Source organism: Chinchilla lanigera, unplaced genomic scaffold (genome assembly GCF_000276665.1).
Source record: "Chinchilla lanigera isolate Chin_1 unplaced genomic scaffold, ChiLan1.0 scaffold00146, whole genome shotgun sequence".
Taxonomy (NCBI): domain Eukaryota; kingdom Metazoa; phylum Chordata; class Mammalia; order Rodentia; family Chinchillidae; genus Chinchilla; species Chinchilla lanigera.
The window spans coordinates 2,667,742-2,668,704 of NW_004955547.1; positions in this window are offsets into that span (position 1 = coordinate 2,667,742).

Sequence of the window (963 nt, forward strand, 5' to 3'; positions counted from 1 at the left end):
TGATATGACTAAAATTATTACAAATTGAATTTATTTTGCTCTTGATCTTGTATTTTACTTTCAAAAGTTTGTAAGTGTTGCCTTGCAAAACTCTGTAAAAGTGCTACTTCTGGGAAAATGAACTTGTGCAAGGTTTTATTTTATTTTTTATTTTTTTATTTTTTTGTTTTTCTCCGGTACCGGGAACCGAACTCACGACCTTGCGCCTGCCAGGCAGGCGCTTTTGCCGCTGAGCTAAATCCCCAGCCCCTGTGCAAGGTTTTAAAATGCTTGCCGTCACCTACAAAACAGGTAAGATCAAACTGCTGGGTGTGGTGCCACATGCCTTTAATCCCCATATCAGGAGGCTGAGGTGGGAGGATCATCTGAACTTCAAGGCCAGCCTGAGCTACATAGTGAATCCAAGACCAGCCTGAACTACTGGGAAGACCTTGTCTTAACAAACAAACAAACAGCTGCAGCTAAGCTTAGCCTAGGACTACTCCTCCTGATCCTCTTTGTTACTCAATGTGGCTAAAGTGGTTATGAAACAGACTTTCAGTGATCAGTGACTTCCTTTCCAGAGGGGCCAGATAAGACCAGCAAGTGGGAGAGCATCCTGGCAGAAAGGATGTAAAAATCTACTTTCAGGATGATTGATCATGGATATCTTCAGAGAAACACTCATAGAGACAAGTAAAAAAGTTGTCAAAACCAAGAAGTCAGTTGTGTTATAAAGGAAGGATTTCTTATGTATGAGAGCCTGATAAAAACCATTACAAAGGTTTTTCCAGAATCATGTTTGTGTTGAGTTAGTCTGAGCCAGATCTAACAGCTCTGCCATTAAAAATCCAGATCTTAAGGTGTTGAATGGCAAGAGTTTTACTAAGCAAGGATCACAAAAGACGAGGGACACAATTACTAGTACAGATGGAATAATCAGTGCTGGAATCTTCACTAAGCATTCTGCTTTCAGTTGCATTG